We start from the raw sequence: 26,268 nt of genomic DNA on the forward strand, positions 1-26,268 counted from the left end.
ATTATATTTTAACTATAAGTAGTATCCTCAGAGAGAATAAAAAAATATTAAGTTTATAATTCAAAAATCGGATGCTATAAAAAAGGAATGACCCAAGGGGAAAAAAAAAGTTTTTAGAAGTTAAAAATATGATAGCTTAAGCAGAATTTCAATAAACAGATTAAAAGATAAAATCAAAGAAACCTCCAAGAAAGTAGAAAATATGGGTAGATTGAAAATGTGAAATATTAAATTATAAAGTATAATCCAAGAGGCTAATGTCCAAGGAGTAGAAGCTCCAGAGAGAACAGACAAAATGAGAGGAGAATATAAACAAAGAAATAATAAAGATTTCTCAACTGAAAAACATGAGTCTCTAGACTGAAGAAAGAAGGAAGAAAAAATACCACAAGGCCAGACACAGTGAATGAAAAATGACCGACACTCAGTCATAGAATGCTAAAATTTCAGAATATCATTTTTTTTTAAAGATTTTTTTTTAAATCCAAAAACTTTTCAGAGAGAACAAACAAATGTTATTTTTTAAAATTCATATTGGCATCAAACTTCTGGCCTTCAAAGTTCTGAGAGAAACTTTGAGAGTAGAATAGAGATATTCTAAGTCATGGAGGGACTCAGTAAGTTTACCTCCCACATCCCCCTTCTATGGAAGTGATTCAAGGATGTGTTCCAGCAAAGTGAGAGAGTAAACCAAAAAATGAGAAGTTCAAGAAACAGTTAATCCAATCAGGAGAAAAAATGGAAGGAAGACCTTGGGTGACAGCTTTAAATTAAATCTAGAGCACAGGGGTCCAATCTAGAGCTTGTGGAAGGAGGCCTCCAAAAGATAGGTATCTGGGAAGAGAATGTATGTGAACAGAAAGAATTCACAGATTTGATACTGTCTTTAAGACGTTGAATATCAAGTTGTGGAAAACTCAGCAATGTAGGAAATGGGACAGGGAGGAGGAAGCAATTAGAAATTCCAAGAAACGCAAAAGACTATGTAAAAAGGATGTGTAATCACAGTATACTATGTGGCTGAGCTGTGAGCAGTCTTTACATAGTCATAATGTTGTAAACACTGTTGGTCAATTTTTAGCCCCTGGAATCAACCCGTGAGCCAGGTAAAAGGAAGACTTGGATCTGGTTGCACAACAAGGTCTGTGTTTGCTTTCTTGACATCTTAAATTAAAATTAAGCATTTGATTGTGATAAGAAAGCGTATAGCGATGAAGGCAAGGGTAAGGACATTCACATGTTCACCTCACAAAGTGAAGAGTCAAGAGATACTCTCAATGCTTGATGGAATTAAAAATAAGGAAGTGAGTATATAAAACTATATTTTATATAGCTACAAAGGCAGCTAATAGAAAGAATCTAAAAATAGTGGCATCATCTTATTGAAGTGGAAGAAAGGAAGGCCAGAAGATAAAAGATCAGTGAGCTAAATTCATACCTATCATCAGAGAAATCAATAGATAATGTCTAAAATTGTTAAATAAAGAAATGGGAAAATAATAGTAATGTACTAAAGGATTTATATTAGGTAGAAGCAAAACGTATGACAGCCACAGCACAAAGGCCAGGAGGGAATAAATGGGGTTATCCCTGAGGTTCTTACACTATATATAAAGTGGTGTAGCATCACTTAAAGGAAGATTATAATATGTTAAAGAAATATACAATACTTCTGCTTTCAGTCCAATGGAGTAAAGGGGTCAGATTTACTATCTTGTCTGAAATGACTAAAATATCAGACATGATATTTTGATGGCACACAAGACATTGGACATTAGTCAATAAAGGACAGTGATCATTGAAAGAGGGAAGAGAAAAAAAAAAAAAAGAGGGAAGAGAGAAGAAAATATATGTCCATACAAGCATTGTGCACAAATGTTCATAGCAACTTCATTTGTAATAGACCCTAATGTCCATCAAAAGATGAATGGATAAACAAAATTATGCTACATTCATATACTGGAATATACAACTTAGCAATAAAAAAGAATGAACTCTAAATATACACAACTACATGGGTGAATCTCAAATTACTTATACTGAGTGAAAGAAGCCAGAAAAAAAAAAAAAACTAGTTCATACTGCACAATTCCATTTATCTAAAATTATAGAAAAACGAAACTAATCTGTAGTGACAGAAGCAGATCAGGGACTGCAGAGAGAAGGGGAAGGATGATTTTAAAGGGGCATGAGGAAAAGTTCAGGAGTGATGGATATGTTCACTGTCTTGGCTGTGGTGATTGTTTCATGGTATATACAAATGTCAAAACTTTTCCAATTGTTCACTTTATATATAAGCAGTTTAGGGACTTTCCTGGCGGTCCAGTGGTTGGGATACCATGCTTCCACTGCAGGGGGCAGGAGTCCGATCCCTGGTGGGGGAACTATAATTCCGCATGCCCGCAGTGTGGCAATAAATAAATGAACAATTAAATAAACATAATTTATTGTATGTCAATTATACCTCCAAGGAAAAAAAGTTACAACCTAAACATTATGACAATAAACAATAATAAATAAATATATTACATATATTTATGTACATATCTATACATATAACAAAAATATAACAAATAAATAACAAAAATAAATCATAAACAATGTGGCACAAACATATTATTTTACAGACATGGAGGTAACTGCCAGAAAGAGCTAAAGAAGAGTAACTTAAAAGTTGTTGCCCACTGGAAGAACTACAGGGACGGGATTAACCAAGGGGAGGGGGCAGGGAACAGTTGCTCTCAGTAGAAGCCCTTCTGGATGAGTTCATTCTTAACAACGTACGTGTACACCAAACCAGATGCTCAGAGAGGCAGATGCTAAGATGGGCTTTGATATTTGAGAGATTTATGGGAGGAGAGCCTGTGAAGGGTGGAGGGAGGAGAAAGGAGGGAGGAGGACTAGATGGGAGCGCAGGTAGACTGTGATCAGGTCTGCACCTGTGACGGGAGAGAGGGAAGAAACAGTTGCCGAGAAAGAGCCTCAGAATCCGGAAAGTTCTAAGACTTGCCAGCTGATAGGGAGTGTCCCAACAAAAGTTGTCCATTCCAGGAATCCCGTGTCAGGCAGGACGGACCAGCCCTCACACCCTGGTACCTCAGCAGTGTTTAGTCATTGGCTGCCTGGAGGGGTGGGGCTCCGTGTGAGTGCTGCTGCAGTTCCGAAGCTGTGGCCGCTGGGCTTGTCACTCTGCTGGGCCCCCACAGCAGGCACGGATTTGATTTTGAAATTTCAGAAAGTTTTTTAAAAGAAGAATAAATGCCTCTGATCAACAGGTGAAATGAATAAACATTCAGAGAGTGGCACAGTCCTTTGTAGAGCCGGTCACCCACCTGATTAATACTATAGATTTTGCATTCCTTTTTTCTCCAAAGGTGTTGTGTTGAGTAGACTAAATTTATTTGATTCTCTCTTAATTGAGGGGTCAGTGTGAATGTTGAAGAGCCAGCCGTTTTCTCCAAAAAGTGTCCAAAATTTAAGGAATAGTGTCCCTGAGCACAGAAAGGCAGGCCTTTTGAGAACTTATGGGTTCTGATGAAACAGCCCCGGGAATCACATACAATCAGAAACAGATTGAGCTCACTGGACGCCCTCTAATTCTGAAACTTTCATAGCTCTGAGTTTCTCATGACTTAACAGATAAGATCAGTGCATAATACATAAATTCAGTTCACGGTACAAAGCAATTGTTTTATTTTCTTATTGAAGTATAGTTGATGCACAATATATAAGTACAAAGCAATTTTTAGAAACTGTTTAACTGTACATGTTTTGCAATTCAGAAACCAAGAGGTATATCCAACATTTTAGGTCCTGAAACGTATACAATTTCGGGGCCATCAAGAAAAAGAATACAAAATGTATGAAAAATAAAATGTCCACCATCAGTCAACACCACCCTGCAGGAAGGAAAGTATTTGTGTTGCAGGGCAGGGGCAGAGTGGAAAGAGACGGCAGTCTTTGCTAATTGTGATTAAAGGTTCTTACTTTTGCACATTTTGTAAAAATATATGACCCTGTGAACACATTGCTAGCATCCCTCTCCGGGCCTGGAACAGGGCTCTGCTCCTTATACTTCATCACCATTCCAGCAAATCCACATCTCTAAACAGCCCTCTCTGAAAAGGAAGAGAGAATGAAGCGGTATAGATTCCCTCAGGAAGTTGGTGGATATAAATATGAGTTCTTGGGGGCAGGGAGTGGCACTTTACACACATGTTAGTACTGAAAATAAAAAGAATATGCACAGAGGGGCCTGTTCATTGGTATAAATCATCTTCCATGCATCTGGCAGCCCCAGTCTCTGACCACTCCCTGTCAGGGTCTGGTTCCAACCACAGGACACTCTTCTGCACACTCAGGGCACAGTCACATCTGATTTCCCTGAGAACTTGTCACCCCGAGCAGAGAGCTGAGTAAGAATGAAAAAGGTACGATATTGGATTTTATTAAGGAAAATGAATCCGGTTTGTCGAAAGCATGGCATGTGGAACATGGTCACAACTGCTTTTTAAACAGCTAACAACAGTTCTGTTTGGGTGTCAAAATTACGGAATGAAATTGAGTTATTTGTAGTGAGGTGGATGGACCTAGTCTGTCATACAGAGCGAAGTAAGGCAGAAAGAGAAAAACAAATACTGTATGCTAACCCATATATATGGAACCTAAAAAAAATGGTACTGATGAACCCAGTGGCAGGGCAAGAACAAAGATGCAGATGTAGAGAACAGACTTGAGGACACAGGCCGGTGCGGGGTGGGGGGCGGGGTGGTGAAGGGGAAGCTGGGACGAAGTGAGAGAGTAGCATTGACATATATATACTACCAGATGTAAAATAGATAGCTAGTGGGAAGCTGCTGCATAACACAGGGAGATCCACTCGATGATGGGTGATGACTTGGAGGGCTGGGACAGGGAGGGTGGGAAGGAGTCGTGGGAGGGAGGGGATGTGGGGATATATGTATAAATACAGCTGATTCACTTTGTTGTACAGCAGAAGCTGGCACAATAGTGTAAAGCAATTATACTCCAATAAAGAGCTTGAGAAAAAAAAATGGACTTCAAAAAGTGTTTAGAAAAAAATGCAGTAGCTTTGTCTATATATGCATATACATGGAGATTTTATATATATATATATAAATTAACTCCATGTGCAGGGAACTAAGGAGATTTCAAACTTCCCCAGACACCCAGTAAGAATATTTCACATGGCAGATAATACCAGTGTGATATGAGAATCAGAGAATCAATGAATCTCAGGTTTGAAAAGGCCCCGCGTATTAGTCATCTATTGCTGTATAACAAATTACCCCCAAACTTAGCAGCTTAACCCAACAAACAGTTGGGTTAAGTTTCTATGGGTTAGGAATCTGGGTATAACTCGGCTGAGTGGTTCTGGCTCAGGAACTGTCATGAGGTTGCAGTCAAGCTGTCAGCAGGGCCTGCAGTCATCTAAAGCTCATGAGGCCCAGAGGATCTGCTTCCAAGATGGCCCATTCATATGGCTGTAGGCAGGAGGCCTCAGTACCCTGCCACATGATGATTCACAGGGCTGCCTAAGTGTACTCACAACACAACAGCTAGTGTCCCTCAGAGGGAATGATCAGAGAGAGAGAGAGATTGAAAGGCAGAAGCCAGAATGTCTTCATGATCTAGCCCATGGAAGGACATGCCATCTCTTCTGCTAGATTCTTTTGTCACACAGACCCATCCTGATACGGCGTGGGAGAGGACTACACAGGGCATAAATACCCAGAGGCAGGGAACACTAGGGGCCCTTTGTTCCCTCCCCATGACATCCTCGAGAAACTAAAAATGTTCCGTATAATGAGAAATGCTGAGACTGTTAGTCAAAGTAGTTTAAGCCTATCAAGGAAATAGGTACTTGAATCCAATTTTATATTTTGTCTGATCAGAAATGGCTCTTCTAAAAACTTGCTGTATAATAAGAGTCATGTGACTTTTTTAAACATTCATTGGTTTTCACTTCCTGAAAAGTTGCAAAAGTTTTTCCCCCTCCCTTCAGAGAAGATTGGATAAGACAAAACTGGGCGCTGGGTGTGTGTGTGTGGCGGGGGGGGGGGGGGGGGGGGTGGGTTTGTTTTGTTTTGTTTTCAAAAAAAAATTATTTTGGTTGTATGGCTGTCAGTAAATATTTTCATAGGCAAAACCAACCAACCAAAAACCCTACAGCGGTTGTTTTGAGAATGGCTAGATGTCTAATCAATAAAAAAATAACCCATCTCCCTCAGCAGATCAAATCTCTAATACTGTGCTCTGTGGTGACCAAAATGAGAAGGTAATCCAAAAAAGAGGGGATATATGTATACATATAACTGATTCACTTTGCCGTATAGTATAAATTAACACAATATTGTAACACAACTATACTGCAATAAAAATAAATAAATAAAAAATAAAAATATAAAAGTGAAGGAAGTCAGAAAAAAAATCTCTAATACTAAGTATCCATGGATTCCAACATGTAGGAAAGAGGCCCAGGAAATCAACATAGAAACCATATTGTTAAAAAACAACAATCAGAATGGAAGGGCTGTCTGACGTGCGATTTTCTTTTCTAATGAATTTATTTAGGTGAAAAAGCCTTATAGATAACATGAAAATTAAACCCATTTTTATACATTTAATGAGTTGCCTTTATTTAAAAGAGTAAAATGCTGTGAAATGAGAAATGCCTTGAAATTAGGGACAAGTTTATAGAAACATGGGGCAGTGCGTCACTCCTTCGGAGCTGCTCCTCCTAATGAGAAGGGGCACGCGTAGTTGCCCAGTATTTGAAATCACCTCCAGACTCAAGAGCAGGAGCTCTCCTGTATTCATCCTCAAATCCCAAATGCCCAGTAAAATGCCAGGTACAGAGAGGTCATGAAGTATTTGCTGAATGAGTGAGGAAGGGAAAAGCAAGAAATGTTTGGGGGAAATGTACGACTACAAAGCCAGCTCTCACCCTAATTCCCATCCCCCTCTCTGCCCCCTGTGTTCCCAACATCCCCTGACTTCAAAGAGAGTCCCCAGGAAGAGAACTGGCCTTGGCAGCAGTAAATCACCAGATTCCCTGATGACTCCTGAGTCGTCATTCCTCCAAGTCCAATGAATTTCCTTTTCAAACTGATATTTTAAATTCTCATCCGTAATACTAAAGGAAAGTGAATCTGCCCAACTTCTTGCTTTGGCATCTATTTTCAACACCATCCCATAAATTTCTCTGCATTTACTCTCTTCCGATAGCGTGAGAATTGAACATGGATTCTGGAGCTGACGGATGTTGTCTCTTGCTTTTTTGTCCAGCTGGAAAGCTACTTACTATTTCATCTTCTTTTAGTAACAGAGCCTCTCCCAGAATTCTGCACTCTTGCTGTTCAACTTCCCAGCAAGTTCAAAGGCTCTCCCAACTCCCCAAGATCTGCCGGTTAACTTACTGCCGCTACATGGTACTGCCTTTGATAATTTAGCCCTGCCCAGAGTCAGGTTTTTCTCTGTCTCAGGATAAAGTAAGGTTTTATCAAGCTGTCAAAACCTTGGATTTTGGCATTGTTTCCAAAAGGGTGTTAAAACATTCCCAAAGGATGAACCCTCTTGAACTAAGGAATCACTGAGGGGAAAGGAATGCAAGCAGGTCTGACGGGCTCTGCAGCTTTCCCCTGATTAATTGCACATTGCTTTATAGGGACTAAATGTTCATTCTGCTGAGTTCAGTAAAGATGAGACACTCTTTGTGGATTGAGGGTTTCACCACGTGCGAGTGGGTCATGCTTATCAAAACTCAGGTGTGCTCATCGCTGAGTTAGAAGTCTCATTACTCACTTGCCTTCAAAATGTTTATCCCAGCACGTACTGTACCACTCCAGTATTTTTCCTTTTTAGAGCTGAGATCTTATCAGGCACCATTACAGTTTCTGATGAGCTCTTCAGAGTTTAAAGTACATATTTTTTAAAAGTCAGAGCTCTACATCTGCAAGTACAAGGTGGTCCAGCATAAATGAGACCCACTAAAATTACAAGGATGATGGTTGATCTTTTTGTTATTGTTGCTGTTGGAGAAGTAATTTCCCAAATTACACAAAGAACAAAAACAGAAGAAAAATATAACAAATTATTCTAGGCTATTCTATTGGTATGTTTCTTTTTAGTCTTTTTTTTTTAAAAAAAAACGTAGCCTTTTGAATTCTTTTTTTTTTTTTCATTTAACCTATTATCACAATTGTTTTGCCCCCATTTTGCTACAGAATTGGCTTCATTTAAAACCATAGGTTTCATAGAGGTGGCTTTTGACAAGGACAGGTTTTAGTGAACAAAATTAGGCTTGGAATTACAAAAAAGAAAGAAATCCAGGTCATCACACACTTTTCATTACATTATTTTTCATCATTATAGTTCATCAAATTATTTTTCATATGTATTTCAGAGTATTGCAGTTCCAAGCAATATTTGATAGTATGTTGTGTATATCTGAAGGGAAATCCTGAACTTGTTTTAAAGTTTATTTATTTAGCCAAGTATCAATGACACTTTATCTTTTTTCTTAAAAATTAAAGAATCCAGTAACATCAAGAAGGGTGAACTCCCAGAATTCTGAGTCCTATAGGAAACTAATTACTTTGAATGTATTCCCCAAGGTATAAAAATGTTTGGCCAGTTCCAATTTTTTTTTATTATGGCATAGTTGACTTACAGTGTTATATAAGTTTCAGATGTACAACACAGTGAGTCAATTTTTAAAGGTTATATTCCATTTATAGTTATTATAAAATATCAGCTTTATTCCCTGTGTTGTACAATACATCCTTGTAGCTTATTTATTTTATACATAGTAGTTTGTACCTCAACCTCCTACCCCTATCTTGCCCCTCCCCACTTCCTCCCCACCCCATAACCACTAGTTTGTTCTCTATGTCTGTGTTTCTTTTTTTTTGTTATATTTACTAGTTTGTTGTACTTTTTAGATTCCATATATAAGTGATATCATAGAGTATTTGTCTTTTTCTGTCTGACTTATTTCACCAAACATAATACACTCCAAGTCATTCCATCCATGCTGTTGCAAATGGCAAATTTCATTCTTTTTTATGGCTGAGTAGTATTCCTCTGTGTGTGTGTGTGTGTGTGTGTGTGCGCCACATCTTCATTCATCTGTTGATGGACACAGGTTGGTTCTGTATCTTGGCTATTGTAAATAATGCTGTTATGGCATGTATATTTTCCAATTAGTGTTTTTATTTTCTTTCAATTTATACCCAGGAGTGGAATTGCTAGGTCATATGGTAGTTCTTTTTTTTTTAGTTTTTTGAGGAACCTCCATACGGTTTTCCTCAGCAGCTGCACCACTTTAAATTCCCACCAACTATGTAACAAGGGTTCCCTTTTCTCCACATCCTCAGGGTAAGAAGATCTTATTAGAATCTAATTGATGACATGATGCAGGTAGCCCATCTCAAGTCCCCCATGCCCTTAAAATTCAAATGCAACATTCCACTTGCTCCACTTTAAAGTTTAATGAAGAAAAATAAGGTGATGTATTGGAAGATTTGAGGACGTGAGAAAAGATGAAAGGAGCAGTGTTTTACATTTGTATTTATTTTATATTTGATATCCTGCCATACTAAAGAAGGAAAGAAAATATGCAAGGATACGAAGGGCAGTGTTTTTAATAAAACCTTGGCTGCTTTTCTGTAAGAATCAATGCAAGTAATTTTATCTCTTCGTGGGTCATTTTCAAAGCAAAGGGAAGAAATAAGTTGACAGGATCCCGTAAGGTACTTGGAAAATGCCCTCTTATTGTGCTTTATTTGACTCAGCTAGGGAGAAAATAATATGGAGTGAAAAGGCAAGATTCCACTCAGATCTAGTTCTGCTTCCTATTACTTTTAGGCAGGAGAGAAGGAAGGAAGAGAAGAAGAAAGGGAGGAAGGGAGGATGGAGGGAAGAAGGGGAAAAAACACTTTCAAACCCCATACCTTGTATTACAGCATTCACAGTGGACTTTTAACAGGGTAATAACATACCTCAGTATTTTTTCAACCAACATTTGACTAATTGTACAAATTTGGGTTATGGGTTTCTTTAGCGAGGAGAATTGTAATTATAGTTTTCTGACATGATCTGAAAACTTAAGTCAGCATGGAGACCAGCCTGTCAAGCTGAGCTGTCATTTGAGCTCGCGAGGAAGGAAATCCTTAGAAAGGTATTTTATAGTCCTGCCCTCAGCAATTCAGCTGTGCTTCATTTCAAGATGCATTTCTGCCTCACGTGTCATAATAACCAGCTAACCTTGTTGCCCCTTGGAGGGGCATTTTTGGAAGATCAAGAGGAGAATGTACTTAGGCCACATTCTCTCCTAGGACAGCTATAAGGCAAGCTGCCATAGAAAATGAAACAGGGCACATTTGACCAGTTCTGGGTTTTCTCCTGAAGGCAGGATGTAGACAGAGCTTTCGGAAAGGGTCACTGAAGTTTGAAAAATCCTCTCTGCCCTTGGCTGATTGAGTGAAACAGAGCCAACTCATTGCTCTGATTGGAAATCATGTGAAACTTATTTATGCCATTTTTATTTTCTCTTGTTAACTCCCTATCAGACATTGAGCAGAGGCTGCATCCGAATCTGGAGCTGGTTACAATCATACTGGAAGTAAAACTCAATATGGGGTGAGAAGCTGGGTGAACCAAAGTAAACATGGGCTCTTTGTGAACCAAATCACCACTGCACACCCCTCTCCAAAGCCTACAAGCTCCCGAGTAGTTCCCATAAATCCGAGCTGCATGGAAAAGATTTGCTTCAAACCTTCCACCAGTAGCTTGCATCCACATGCATCAGATACAGCTGTCTCTTAAATCTGCAAAATGTTATCTGCCTCACTGTGCGCAAACTACTGTCCCGAACTGTATTCAATCCAGATGGGCGGCTTTACTACTTCCTGACTTCCTTTCTATTACAAGTATGAATATTTTGAAACCAGGCAACTAGGAGACCAATACCCCAGCTGAATGGACGGCAAATACTGTTCGGGAAAGCTTTCTAGTGGCCTCCCGAAAAATGAGGAAATAATGCCCCCCTTTCCTCCTGGATGTTTGAAATTTCCAGTTCCCCAGAAGGTGCACCAGATTACATTCACAAAAGGACCCAGTCTGAATGCGCCCAGGGTCACACACAATTCTCAGTGAACCAGCGAGATCTTGACACGTTTCGCTCTCACTCACAACGGCAAATTAGAATGCAAGTGAGGGTAACTGTCACACGAATAAGCTCTAATCTATTTTCCAAAGTCATTTGCAAACACTGGCACTTCATTTTAGTAACAACGATTTACCTGTGACAGCTGATTAGGCCAATAGATATTTCAGCCCTGATCCACCCAGCCTAGCACCACTCCCAGAAGTACCTCCAACTGGGCGCTTATCCACATGGTAGCACTTCGTTTCTGTGTCTACTTTTGCCTACTTGGCCCCTACTTCGAGGGGGAGGGGCAAGTCTTGGCCATCAGTTTATATAAACCAGTGCCTACGCTGCGGTAAGGATTCCATAACAATTATGAAAGCCAAGAGAAAGGTGCATTTATGCCTAGACTATCCCTAGAATGATCCCCAAGAAACTGGTAACAGTGGTTGTCCCTAAGCAAAGGGACTGGGACACTGGGGATGAGAAACGTGCTTGTCACTGTTTATTATTTTATACTAATTGAGATTTTTACCCTATGTTCTGTATGTAGTAGAGTAGATTAGGAAAGATATTTATTAAATGAATAAACAAATAGATGAATGAACAAGCTTCCATCCAAGGTTGACGCCTGAATATTTTCAGCTGTACCAAATTAACGGCAGTGGCTTTTCCTAGCCCTGAGTTTCGAATCCTTCTAGTGACTCATGGTAAGTTGTGTGCCAGGTCGAAAGAGTGCTGACACCCTGGCTGACTCAGTGTGTCCAGACATTCTTGGCCAAGGAGGAGAAAAGAACTGTCACAAAGACTAGACTTTATTGGTCCCATTTTGATTCATTCAGCACAAGTGGAAATGCTCACTGCTTCTCTCAATATTAGATGTTTCATCTCTCGTCTGCAATGATCAACTATGGTTATTTCTTTAAGATAAAGCTCTAATTTAAGTTCAAGGAAAACTGGAATTCTTTAGGAAAAAAATCATTTGTTTCATGACTTTTTGTCTCCTTTTAGCCCCAGAGAGGCATTTTAATACAGTGAATCCGAAAGCCCTGGCTTCAGATCTTTCTGAACTTTCCTAATTGCCCTGGGCTCCAGAATCCTCAGTTTTATATAAACTGGGAGACAATGATATCTATTTGACAAACTTCCATTAGGCCTAAATTAGCTAATGTGTTTAAAATCCCTGCAACATAGTGCTCAAAAAGTAGTAGCTATTCTTTTTATCCTCAAATAGTCTCATAGCCCCTTTTACCCCTTACATTGGCTGGGAATCAGCACGTCTTTGCTTTGAGACAAGCTTTGAGGCTTACCTCTGATGTCCAACTCCACTCTGAGTTAAAGGATGTTTTGCTCCCTCTTATAACGAATATATGCCGTGCGTGATGTTTTTGACCTGACACGTCTTTTGCCTAAAGTTGTAGAGATTAGCAATAAGCTTGCTAGTTCCAATAACTCCCCATGTTATCTGTCTGCCCATCACAATCCCCGATCAGTCACCTTCCACATCACTTTTTATTTAGCCGTGCCAAGATTATATAGTTTGGAAGATGGAGCCAGCAGGAAAAAAAAAAAAAGATTATATAGTTTGATGGCTGCCCCAGTACTGTTGGAGATTTGTCAGCCCTGCTGTTTGAAGAGTGTTAGAAAAATGTCGGCACTGGATCAGACTTTCTAGCAGACTGCCATGCCAAGAGAATTTTTAATAAGGGTTTTGTTTTGGGGGGGGGTTTGGAGTTGGGGGGATGAGAAAGCAGAGACCAGACTTTTTGAAACCACAATCCCAAATTCCTGAACGTTTGGCAAGTTTGCCAGGGGGTGTAAGCTCTCTTCTAGCTCGTCTGGCCGCTGCTGTTGTCCAGGCCATCTGATAACTGGCTGAGGCCGTCAGGGGCCCTGCCTTTCCCAGCATGGAAGTGTGTGGCTCTCCCCACACTCCCTGCCCTGACAATGCCAAGAATCAGGAACAAGGGCCCAGAGTGTTAGCCGGCCCCGCATGAGTGGCAGCTTAGAGGGCCTTCATTGTGCTTGGTGCACCGAGAGCAGACTGTTATTCTGCAGGCATGAATTAGAGCCTGGGCAGAAGGCGCCACGCTTGCTCTTACCCTGGCCGTGTCTTGCTGCTGCTGGGAGGGGAGGGGGCTGCCGTCGTACAGAACTTCGGTGGGCCGCGTTCCAAGAATTGTCTCTAGAGGGTCCATCCGAAGGGGAAAACATTTGTTTCCTGAATTCAGAACACCCTCCAATTCCATTAGTCTCTTCCTTCCCCCACCTTCCCCACCTCCCCTGCTGCAAAATAGCATCAGTACATTAACCCCGCTTCGGTATGATTATATTCTCACCACTTCCATTTAGCATCACTTGAAATTTTACATTTTGCATAAAGCTTTATTAGATAAAGATATAAATTGGAAACAATTCTTCCCATTGTCTGTTGGATTATCATTCAAGCAATACTCCCTGGTGGGTTAGTTACTATAGATTTTAGTCCAGTTGCTGGAAGGATAAAGATACTCTGTTTTTATAGACCTTTTCCAGACTAGAGGGTTCTGAGGCATCAACCTGTGAAATGACTCCCTCTTTCCTTCATGTATTGAAATCCCAGCTCCCCATACTTTCTCATTGGCGTGAATGCGTAACAATTAGATTTGTGTCAAAGATCTCAGCTTTGGAATCAGCTGTAAAGATCTACAGAATCATTCATTATACTGCAAAGTTAAATGATCACCGTTGTTAATAAAAAAAAAGTCTTCCTGATTTCTCTTCCAACAGAGATGTGCTAGAATCAGCATCACGCTGTTCTGGTGATAAGGTGCTGAACGGCTTTGTAACCATCAAAACATGAAGGAAAACATCTGGGCAAATTGAATGGCAGGACTTGGTGACCAAGGAGATTGGCAGAGGCCATTTTGAGAAAAAATTTGTAAAGGATTCAACATACGCATACCATCTCCTCTACCTCACCTGTCCCCCTCCCTTTTCCCCCGGCCCCTGAAAGTGGAATTCATCAGCTTTGAACAATGAGAAACTTCAAGCGCAGAAGGATTGTCTAGGATGGAATCTGCAGCATTTTCCACTCTGTTACTCCAACCCACCCACCCCCCGCTTCCATCCTGAGCCTGGAGTATCAAAGACACCAAAGGTCTTAAAACCCTTCTCTCACTGACTCAGCCTCGCCATCGCGGGTGGGGACGGCAGGGAAGTGTGCATGAATTTCTCTAAGCCATTTTTCTGGTTCAAGCAAAAGGCAAAGGATATGAAGGAATCTGTCTGATGCACAAAGCACAGGTTATGATTCTCCTCTAAGACATGTGCCCACAAGTAGGCGATCATTATTCGAGGCAACTGCGAGTATAATTAAAAACCTTTCAGCACTCCAGTCATATTTCCTGTCAGAAGGGCAAGATGACACACTGAGAACCGATCGGGCTTAACTCTTTAGGCAATGAAAGTGGAGGGTCATTGTATGAGCATACACCCTTGTACACGTGTGTATGTATTGGTAAAAATGAACATCCCTCAACCATTCTTGAAAAATATTACATTTTATTAAAATACTTTTTATAAGGAACGGAATTTGGGGGATGTAGAAACCTTTCATTCATGTACTCACAATAAGTATTTCTGAAATACATAATAGAGGGTGTGTATTATTGAACCAATGAATCAATGCTTTCTGTAACTCTTTAATTTTACTCCTAAACTCATGTACCTTAGTGGTACGTTATTTTAGAGTGACGTTCAAAATCAGTCTCAGTCAAAGGGAATGTAATCACAAGGTGCTGGTAGATTTTACTCTCTATTACCCCCTACTTGGCACAAGAAAAATGAATATGAAGACTGGGGGGAGAAAATTTCATGCAGTTTTTGCCTGGGAAGCCTGATGCTTGTTTTGGATGGTCTTCCCTCCAAAATGTTTGATAAAGGTACACTCTTTTGAGAACACTCACTCTCCAGAGCTCTGATGCCTAAGCTTATAAAAGGAGAACATATCACAGGTGGAAGATAATAGAAGAATGTTAGTAGGAGCACAAGGGTTCCAAAGCTTCCTCCCTCCTCTGCCCATCTGGAATCCAAATCTAGACCAACATGCACTTGCTTGACATGTCTTCTCTTCAAAATATCAAAGGAAGACCCAGGAAATCTAGTTTTAAAAGCAAATGAACTAATCAAGGTGAGATTTACATATCTGCCTCCAACATAAGAGGTAACAACCGTTCCTTCTCGCAGAGTATGAAAAATTACAAACAATTTTAAAAGGCCACTTATTTACCTCTTTGGTACTTTACCTAATTGTTAATGCCAAAACTTGTTAAATCTGGTAGCAATGACTACTGCTGTTGTGTAATGTTCACTGAGCATTTGGTGTTTTACTAGTTGGAAAATAGCATTTTTTAATGGAAGTATAGTTGATTTACAATGTTGTGTTAGTTTCTGATGTACAGCATAGTGACTCAGATATTGTTTTTTCTTTTTTCCATTATGGTTTATTACAGGATATTGAGTGTAGTTCCCTGCATTATGTAGTAGGTCCTTGTTGTTTATTTTATATACAGTAGTTTGTGTCTGCCAGTCCCCAGTTCCTAATTTATCCCTCCCTCATCCCCTTTCCCCTGTCATAAGTTGGTTTTCTGTGTCTATGAGTCTGCTTATGTCTTGTAAATAAGTTCATTTGTATCATATTTTAGATTCCACATCTAAGCGATGTCGTGTGGTATTTGTCTTTCTCTGTCTGACTTACTTCACTTAGTATCATAATCCCTAGGTCCATTCAGGTTGCTGCAAGTGGCATTAGAAAATAGCATTTTAAAAGCGTGGTCTCTACTTTGAAGAAGTTTACCGAATCAGGAAGAAAACAATATTGTTTGCTAGCTAGACGTGTGATTAATTGGAATGACTCACACTTCCATTCTGAGCTCTGCCACTCTACCTTGGGTAGCCCTGGGCAAACCATTTAAATCTCCCCATGCCTCAGTTTTCTCATCTGTACAACAGAACTAAGAATACCAGTCTTCCCTAGCCATTCAATGAGAATTAATTAATGCTTGAGATCCTCAGATGAAAGACTCTCTGGATATGCAGAGAGCTATTACACAAACAATAAAACTGCATCTATACATAGCTGGCCATGGTTCACCTGAGAAGAGACTAATTCCTGTAAGCTCTGCATTCTGTCAAGACCAGGATGTAAATCCACCCCTTGATGGTGTAGGGCTTAGACTCTGTCCATCAGAAATATAATGTGACCCACATACGTAATCTTAGGTTTTCTCATTGCCAAATTAAAAACATAAAAAGGAATACATTAAAATAACTTTAATAATTTATTTGATTTAGCCTAATATATCCAAAATACCATTTCAACCTGTAATCCATGTACTAATGAGTTCTTTTACATTCTTCTCCTTTTTATTTTTAACTAAGCCACTGAAATCTGGTGTGCGTGTTGCACTCACAGCACATCTTGATTCAGGCTAGCCAAGTTTCAAGTGCTAATCAGCTACATGTGGCAAGTGGCTCCCATACTAGAGAGTTCAAGTCTAAGAGCTCCTGCAGCTCCAGGTTGTAAGTTATGTCCACTGATCCATGTAACTTTGGTTTCTCTGAGGTTATAGCTCAACACAAATATATTCCACTTTCATCCTCTTGTACCCCAGCGCTAAGCACATTCTCTGTGAGCCTCTTCACACAAATTGCTGCCTGACCTTGAGTCTTTCCAAGCTGACCTCAGGTCCTCAAATGTTTATTGAACATCTATCAGGGGCAAAACCTTGTGCAGGGCACTGCAGGGAACATAAGTATGACAAAGGACTTGCCCTCAAGCTGCCTATAACTAAAAGGAGTTGTAGAGGGAAAGAAGGGCAGACCCATAAGGGAAATACAAAGCTTCCTTTATACAAGAATGTTTTAGTCAGCTCAGGCTGCAGTAACAAAGTAGACTGGGGGTGCTTAAACACCAAAAATTGACTTCTCACCGTTCCAGAAGCTAGAAGTCCCAGATCAAGGTCCAGCAGGGTTGGTTTCAAGTGAGAGCTATCTTCTTGGCTTATAGATGGCTGCCTTTTACCAGGGGCTCAAGTGACCTTTCCTGAGTACACCTGGAGAGAGAGAGCAAGCTCCCTGGTGTCTCTTCTTATAAGGGCACTAATCCCATCCAACCCGCACCCAACCCTCACAACATCATCTAATCCTAATTACCTCTCAAAGGCCCCATCTGTAATACCATCACATTAGGGGGTAGGACTTCAAAATATGGATTTGGAGGGGACATAAACATTCAGTCCATAACAAAGAGTCTCAGAGTAAAGAGTCCCTACCCAGTGGGTTGATCATCAAAGATTTTATGATGGAAGCTGCGCCTGCCATAATTATTAAGGTGCCTTCCCTTCTGGGCACTAAGAAGCCATGCATCAAGGGCCAAATAGGAGAAATAACTTTTGTACATCAGTGCAACTATTTCTGGTCAATGAGTCTGTTATCCTGGCATTTGGTTCATGGATTTTACCTCTCCTTCATGAGCTCCAGGCCTGCGTGTCCACCCACCTTCTAGTTATCTCCACCTTCATGACCCACAAGTATCTAAAACTCGACACTACCAAAACAGATTTCATTATCTTCCACCACCCAACTTGTCCCTGCTCCTACCTTCCCCTACATTTTTGGTACCAACACCCTCCATGAAGTCATTCAAGCTGGCAACCTCCTCTTTTCTTAATTAAACTGTCAAATTCACTCTTTATCCTTTTCATCTCCATCTCTTATAAAATACTGATATTTTAATAATAATAGCTAGCATGTGCTGAGAGTTTTCTATATGGCAGGCTCTGCCCTGGGTACTTTATGGGTATTGCCTCCTTTAAACTTCACAGCTATTACGATTTGCATTTTACAGATGAGGAAATCAGGTCAAAGGAAAGGCTAAAAAAGCTTGCCCAAACACACAACTGCTAAGATAGAGAAGCAGGTGCTGAATCCCAGCAGTCTGAATCCAGAACTTGCCCTCATCATGACCCTAATGTATTCTACCTTCTCAGCAGTAGACGTCCTCCTTCCAGACTGCTCACTATCACTTCTTCCTCTGTTGCCATAAAGATCTGTCCAAAATGCAAATCCTAATGTTCTCATTCTGGCTTCAAATCCTTCAAGAGCTTCCATTTCCTATAGGATGAAACTCCATGGGACCCAGGGCCGCAAAGCCCTCCAGACAGCTGCTCTGTCTTTCTCTCCAGCTTTGTTCACTTTTGCTTCCCCATTTCACTCTTTTTATTTTAGCACTTCTAGATACTTACTGTTCTCAGAAGATGCCTTTCTATTCCATGCCTCCAAGATGACCCATGTACTCTTCCCTCTTCACAAAATATCTTTTTTCATCAATTCTCTGCATTCCTTCCCCTTCAAACTCCTATGCATTCTTTATATCTCAGCCTGAACAGAGCTTCCCCTCAAGGAAGCAAGCCAGTGAGTTAAAAATCATTTGCTGAAAGGGCATTTCTGAATGATTACTTTGTCGAGTGACCAATTGACCAAATTTATCAAAAAATCTAAACTATTTAGAAAGTTTACAACCATTTATCTTGGATGGAATGGTTTCTACGCTTTTGAAGGTTTCTGTGGGTTAGAGTTGGCCAGGTTAATCAACTGATCCCAGGACTCTGACCTGCAGAGTTTTCCTTCTTTCTCTCTGTGGCTTCTGTGCCCCTGTCCAGAGCTGATGGATGCACTTTATCACGTCTGCGATCCCAGGAGATCGCGAGCGCCAGGAGGGTCTGGCCATGTATTCTTATCTCTTGTCCCTACCCCCAGTGGCGTGTAGCATATGGTAATGCTTTAACAAATATATTAAGCTGACTCTTAAGTAGTCAATAAATGCACACTTATAGGTACTACTACCTTTCACCCATAAGGAAAAGCTAAATTATTAAACAAAACAAAATATAGATTCTAGAAACTTAGAAGTACAGAATATACATATTCAGGGCTGCTCTTAACATATTTGGGGCCCACCTTGAGTACCAATGGAAGACCACACACCTACCATATGCAAAATATTTTGGCATTATAAAAGCAATCATACACAAATATTAAATTAAATGTATTTTATCTTTTTACCTTCAAAAAGGTAGCTTCCAATTTTTCTGGAAAACAGGATTGAATTCAGAATTGTCAATGGTAGTGTGGGGATATCCAACCCCAGACCCTGGTCCTTGGTCCCTGGTCCCTGGACTGTAGTCCACACGTCTTTCTGCCTCCAGCTCAGTTTCACGCTGTGAAGTCTCTCTCTCTCTCTCTCTCTCTCTCACACACACACACACACACACACACACACACACTCTCTCTCTTTCACGTGGACATCCAGCCACCTGAAACAACTGGTGCTTGGCGACCTTTCAATGCCACAGTGGTGCAGCACATTCCCCTCAGGAGATCAGGCCCTGAAGTGAGCTGAGGTCTTCAGGGCAAGAAACCCCCAGTCCCGTGTGACAAGAATTCCCTTGGCTCACGTCACTAAATTTCATGTTGGAAATGGACAGGTATCTTTGGTATGTTAAATTTTGAAAGCAGGGTTTGCAGGTTTTAAGACATCTGCCTGATAACCTATTTTGGTTAAAAGTTATATACATATATAATGGTACATAGAACATCCACAGAAGCACACATCAAGTGCACCATGGTTGTCACCTCCAGGTGCCGGGATCAGGTGTGATTCTTTTTCTTTTTATTTAGCTGTATTTTATGCTTTCGCTATGAACATGGATTACCTGTCATTTTTTTAAACAAGTGTTAAAATCAAAAAACATTAAAAAATAATATACGTAACACTGGGATAATTTCTACACTCTTAAAGTGACACGTGATATTTTTCAAAACCTCAGAAATTTAGCGCTTCCTATCCAGGAATAGCAGAGGATTTATAAAAACATAGCAAAGAACTCACTGGCTAGTGAGCGAAATGCATGAGGCTATTGAGAGCCTCCTATTTACAGACATGCGCTCATGAGGCTATGAATGTATACATTTATACTGAGTCATAGAAAAATACTCAAAGTATACACTGCATATGTGTTCATCCTGGTGCCCGGAATTCTTCGGACAGAGAGCTACTCTGTTCTCCATAGAGCCTGTCACTAGCTCACTGTCTGAATGTGGGCAGACTGCTGTGGGCCCCGAACAGTGGAGTCAGGGTATAAAGCTAGTCGTTCTCCAGAGGCTTACAGTCTCACAGAACGACCATCGACTTGACTAATATTACTGCACTAATACGGAAGGAAAGGATATTATTTGTTAATCATCCATGTAAGTTTAAGGAGTGTGTATGTGTGTGTGTGTGTGCACGCACATACATCGTACCCCATATACTTACGCAAATAGCAAATGGAGCTTGGATGCTTACATGCCTGGCGTTTCATAACCTTAGATGTTGTTGGGGTTTTTTTTCCCATTCCATTGAGTAAACTTCTGCCTAGAGATGGAATCAGAATAATCATCATATAAATTTTCAACAGTCTTAGTGAATAATAAATTGACCCAAATATTCCCTCAAAGTGTTCAAGCTATAAATTAATTCTAAACTAAGCTTCTCTGAACTTATTTTAAGAGTTAGTTTTAAATTAGCATTTCCTGCCATTTGTAATAAAAAAAAGTGTCACATATAAGCAAGAATGTGACAAGGTTTCTATTTTAAAGGGATTCTATCTAGACCATAAATATTCACTTCAGGATAAACACCTGGGGGAAAAAAGAAGTCCATTCCCAAAAGAACTGCTTATTTTCTTCATATTCTAAAAAATTGATCTGTGTAAAAATAAGAAAGTATTATACATTCAGAAGGTTTATGCATTTTGTTATCAATTTTGTTTCTCACAATACTAAAATGGAAATATAATTGCCTTCTTGAGCTACACTGGTAGCAAGTGAGAAATCAAAGAAACATTCTATGGTGAAAAGAAATGAAAAACATTGAATATATTGCCATAACATGCCACATTCACAGTCAAAATCTTGTATCTATTCATTATATTTACTTGTCTAGGCAGTTCTCTACTGATTGGAAAGATGCATCCCCAAATCTAGGCATTTGGACATTGGTATATCTATACCTATAGCTATCTATCTATCTATCTCTCTATCTATCTATCTATCTGTATATATACATATACATACACACACACACACACACACACTTGGGATCAATATTAAATTTGGTAGTTGGGTTTACAAGATAGCCTCAAAAGCCTATACCTAACCTACAGCAGAATAGGCTAGCCTTGGAAATTCACCATGATTTATAACATTGTTACCACGGGGAAACGAATTCCAAAACACAGCTTAGGGAATCATTTAACCACCCTCTCTCCCTATTTTCTTGCACTTTTGGACACAAGAAGTAAGGAGCATAGTGGCTGAGAACTGCTTCTGGCACCTCAGGGTTAGGGGTGGTCTGTCTCTCTCTGTTTGCTGTTTGTTTGTTTATTAACTATGTTTTGTTCTAATTATAAAAGAAATGTATGCCCGTTGCTATAAAAATTAACAAAGCAGAATACAGAACTTAAGAAGTAAACATCTCCCATGATCCTATTCTTCAGCTCTACCCACACTAACAGTTTCGTGCACAGTCATATTGTGCTTTTTATGTAATTGTTTATGAGTGTTGGTATCTTACATTTTAAAACATCTATAATATCATGCATAGTATTCTGTCAATAGGCACGTGAAAAAATATTCACCATCATTAGCCGCTAAGAAAATGAAAATCAAAATGGCAGTGAGATACCACTTCACACTCACAAGAACAGCTATCGCCAAAAAGACGTAATAGCAAGTACATACTAGTATGGATGCAGAGAAGTGGAGCCCTTATACGCTGCTGGTGAGAGGGTACGGTGGTACATCCACTGTAGAAAATAGCCAAACAGTTCCTTAAAATGTTGAAGTAGAGCTGTTGTATGACCCAGAAATTACACCTCTGAGCTATATTCAAGAGAAATAAAAACATAGATCCATACAAAACTTGTACACAAATGCTCATAGCAGCACTATTCACGATAGCCAAAAGGTGGAAACAACCCAAATGCCCATCAACTGAAAAACAATGAACTAAAATGTGGTATATCCATATAAAGGACTCTTCTTTCATAATAAAAAGAAATGAAGTACTGATACACGCTACAGCACGAATCGCTCTTGAAAATATTATACAAAGACACCAAACACAAAAAAGGTTGCATATTGTTTGATCCCATTTCTATGAAATGTCCAGAATAGGCAAATCCATATGGAAAGAAAGCAGGGATTAGCTGGGATGAGGAGGAATGAGGAGTGCAAGCAAATGGGTACAGGGTTTCTCTTTGGAGTGATGAAAAGGATCTAAATTAGGTAGTAGAAGTTTGTGACTCTGCAAATATACCAGAAACTACTGAACTGTGTGCTTTGAAAAGGTGAATTTTATGCTGTGTGGACTATATATCAATAAAGTATTATTAAACTATATGTATATTAGCTGTGTCACCTTAGGTGATTTAATCTCTGAGTCTTTTTTTTAAAAATACTTATTTATTTATTTGGCTGTGCCAGGTCTTAGTTGCAGCCTGTGGGATCTAGGTCCCTGACCAGGGATTGAACACAGGCCCCCTGCATTGGGAGCGTGGAGTCTTAGCCATTGGACCACCAGGGAAGTCCTAATCTCTGAGTCTTAATTTCTTATCTCTATAGGGTTCTGTGAAGGTTTATGTATATATGTTTAATAAGTATTGATATGTAATCACTTACATTTATGCATACATATACATATATAATCACTATTTTACATGATATCTATATATATATATATAACATGTATATATGCATACATATACATTTATATAATGCATATATTTATCTGTACAGCACTTAACACCATGCATGCGGGTGCAGAGCAGGCCCTCTGATAATGATAGTTATAACAGTAAATTCTTTTTTTTTTTTTCACTGTCTTTGTTTTTATTTTTTTCAAACGGGGCTTTGCACTTCTGGTCTGAGGACTCCCTCCATCCCTCTCTATCCCCACAGGGGACACCTCAGGTCCACAGAACTTACCTGGCCCGGTCGAGATCCAGACCTGGTCATCTCTCACAGCTTCAGAAAAGTCCGAACAGAGTCTATTACAGTAAATTCTTTATGCTACAGCAAACCTCCTTTTTAACATCATTTAGTGTATTCTCTCAAGGGAAATTAGCCAGCCATTCTCCATATAATTTCCTCATCTTTTTTTTTTTTAATTTATTTATTTTATTTATTTATTGGCTGCGTTTGGTCTTCGTTGCTGCACACGGGCTTCCTCTAGTTGCTGTGAGCAGGGGCTACTCTTCATTGTGGTGCGGGCTCCTCGTTGTAGTGGCTTCTCCGGCTGTGGAGCACGGGCTCTAGGCGTGTGGGCCTCAATAGCTGTGGCACACGGGCTCAATAGTTGTGGCACACGGGCTTAGTTGCTCCACGGCATGTGGAATCTTCCCAGCCCAGGGCTCGAACCCCTGTCCCATGCATTGGCAGGCGGATTCTTAACCACCGTGCCACCTAGGAACTCCTCCTCATCTTATATTTGAAAATCATAATTATTAAGCTACTCCTCATTTCACCTCTCTTCTTGATAAGTAAATCTAGATTTATAACACTTACCTGACTTGATTTTACACTCATCTGCTTCATTTCATTAATGTGTGTCTTGTACTAAACCATTCCAAGAAGGGAGGGCCCATACCTGTTTTGGTTCAACCCTGAATGAATCATCAGTGCTAGCCCAGGGCCAGACACATGTTAGAGCTTAAGAAATAGTTGTTGAATGAATGAATGGATGGGTGCATGGATAGATAGATATTATATCTGCTCAGTGAGTGGCCTTCCTGGAAGTGGGTGGTTCTCAGCAAGGGCTGGGGTGTGGAGAGAAGGCAGGTTGTCATACAGGATATAGGTTGTCATATCTGAATCACCTGGGGTGCTTTTTTTGAAGTTACTTGACACCTTCTCTCCAGGGCATACCATATCAGAGCTTACAGTGTGCTACTTCAGGGGCAGGAAGGCCCACTACACCCAAAATACACCTCATGCAACCAGTCACTGGTGACAGAAATTTCTTTCATAGGATACAAAGAAACTTTCATTCATAAGCAGAGGTAAAGGTTAAGGTACAAGTACCTTTGGCCACTGTACGATGATAGAAACACCCCTGACTAGACCAGGAGTCAGCAAAGCTGGTCTCAGACTTGCCTTGACTTTGGATGTGGGCATATGACAGGAAGGGGAATAAGTACACAGGCTGCTGAGTGTCCAGAGACGTTTTGTGGAGAAGCAGAGCACAAACAGGGGACAAGCACACATGGAATAAAGTGTTTAAGGCTTCATCTTCTTCATAGTTTTGCTAGCGTCAAGCCTCCCTTCTCTTGGGCTCATCTGCTTTCTGCTGTCAAGGGGGAAAGCTCATATGTCATAATGCCCAAGTTTAGGACCTGCCTTGGCAATTGGGGATCTGACCATTGGCCCACCCAGTGATGCTGCCACCCATAGGCTGGAAGAATAGTTTCTTGTCTACTTCACTCATTTTCCAACACGTATTCATTGTTTTTAATAGAGCCCTAATTGCTAGCTTGTGTTCACCTTTGATACAGCCTGATTCCCAAGATTCTCTGCTATGCTCAAACTCTATTTTTAACCTTTATAAACTGTAAAATATAGCACATATTTTGCATAGAACACAAATGTACAGTATAATGGGTTATAAAATCTTTGTAACTAACATACGGTTTACATTATACATTATATACATTATGCATATGTAACTTGTTACATTAGTTTTATTAAATGTGAGTTAAACCTCAATAAGAATGATTTTTAAAGGAAAAGCAAAAATAAATAATATATTGTAAACACCTCAGAAAGTCCCCACCCATGTTCCCTTTCTAATCCCAACTCTCACATTCTTCCCTAAGGAAACTATTATTCTGACTTTTATAGTATTCACTTTTCTCACTTTTCTTAATGGATTTACCACTTAAATATTCATCTCTTAAAAAAGTTTAATTTTATCTGACTTTGAACGCTCCATAAAGAGAATCATATAATGTATGTTCCTTTGTACTGGATCTCTTCCACTTGATATTGTTTTTAGGATTCATTCATGACTGCCTGTAGCTGTAGTTTTTGATTTTTATTTATATATAGTTGTCTAGTGAATGAATGTTCCATAATTTGTTTATGTATTCTACTGTGGATGGATACTTGAGTTGTTTCCAGTTTTAGGCTGTTATGAGTAATACTGCTATGAACATTCATTATGTGTCTTTCAGTGTCCATGTGCACCTATATCTGTTGCATATATGTCTAGGAGTAGGATTAAGATAACTTATCTGGTAGTATGTGTATCTTCAGCTTTATTAGATAATATCAAGCTACCTTCTGAAAGGACTATCAGTTTACTTTCTGACCAACAGTGTTTGAGAATTCCCAATACCTGGTATTGTCAGACTTTTAAACTTTAGCTGATCTGGAGAGAAGTAGGCTCTCATCATAATTTTAATATGCATTCCTACCCCATGTGGGGGTACATTTTCTTTCCTAGTATTTGCTCTTCCTTAATATTTTCTGAATGACTTCTTTCCTATCTACCAGCATGAATTCATTATCTATTTCTGTGTAGCAAATTATACCCAAAATCAGTGGCTTAAAACAATAAACTTTATCTCACATACTCACTTGCATAGCTCAGGAATCCAGGAGTGCCTTAGCTGGGCGGTTCTGGCTTAGGGTTTCTCCTGTGGTTGCAAAGTGTCTACCAGGGCTGCAGTCATCTGAAGGCTTATCTGGGACTGGAGGACTCACTTCTCAGGTGCTCACTCACATTACTTGCAAGTTAGTGAAGGCCACTGGCAGAGGACCTCTGTTCCTCTCCACATGGAGCCTCCGTAGGGCTGCTCAAGCGTCTTCATAACATGGCAGCTCGCTTCCCCCAACGTGAGTAATCCAAGAGAGGGAGAGCAAAGAGGAAATCACAATGCCTTTTACGAACTGGTCTTGGAAGTCACTCCTGCCATTTTGTACTCATTAGAAGAGAAGCATTGAGAACAGCCTGTACA

General features: G+C 39.9%; 1 long non-coding RNA gene across 2 annotated transcripts; it reads right to left on the reverse strand.

The window, feature by feature from the left end:
* Positions 1-2,611: 2,611 nt before the first annotated feature.
* On the reverse strand, positions 2,612-26,217 carry LOC130854810 (uncharacterized). Of its 2 annotated transcripts, XR_009054193.1 has the most exons (5): positions 25,889-26,217; positions 21,995-22,135; positions 20,529-20,627; positions 17,143-17,265; positions 2,612-4,118 (listed from the first exon to the last, which is right to left on the reverse strand). It is a non-coding gene; the product is annotated as an uncharacterized LOC130854810 (long non-coding RNA). The 2 variants fall into 2 exon arrangements; XR_009054194.1 differs by lacking the exon at positions 17,143-17,265.
* Between the last annotated feature and the right edge of the window lie 51 nt (positions 26,218-26,268).

Source organism: Hippopotamus amphibius, chromosome 6 (assembly GCF_030028045.1).
Source record: "Hippopotamus amphibius kiboko isolate mHipAmp2 chromosome 6, mHipAmp2.hap2, whole genome shotgun sequence".
Lineage (NCBI taxonomy): Eukaryota > Metazoa > Chordata > Mammalia > Artiodactyla > Hippopotamidae > Hippopotamus > Hippopotamus amphibius.